Below are 257 nucleotides of genomic sequence, written 5' to 3' on the forward strand. Positions count from 1 at the left end.
ACATGACCATTACAACAAAACGGTTCCCGTTTTCTCAAAGTTACAAGAATTTAAGAGGGAAATAGTGCCGGTGGTGGTGGTGGGGAGATAGAGCGTAGGAGGTGTGAGAGAGAGGGAGCGCGAGTGAAAGAGAGAGAGACGGACAGGGAGGAAAAGTGAAGAAGAGGAAAGAGAGGAGAGAAGAGAGCGAAGGAGAGAGGAGAGGAGAGAGAGTAATAGAGAGAGAGATTGTTAGTGTGGAAAGAGAGAGAGGAGAC

The sequence above is a fragment of the Octopus bimaculoides genome, chromosome 23 (assembly GCF_001194135.2).
Source record: "Octopus bimaculoides isolate UCB-OBI-ISO-001 chromosome 23, ASM119413v2, whole genome shotgun sequence".
Taxonomy (NCBI): domain Eukaryota; kingdom Metazoa; phylum Mollusca; class Cephalopoda; order Octopoda; family Octopodidae; genus Octopus; species Octopus bimaculoides.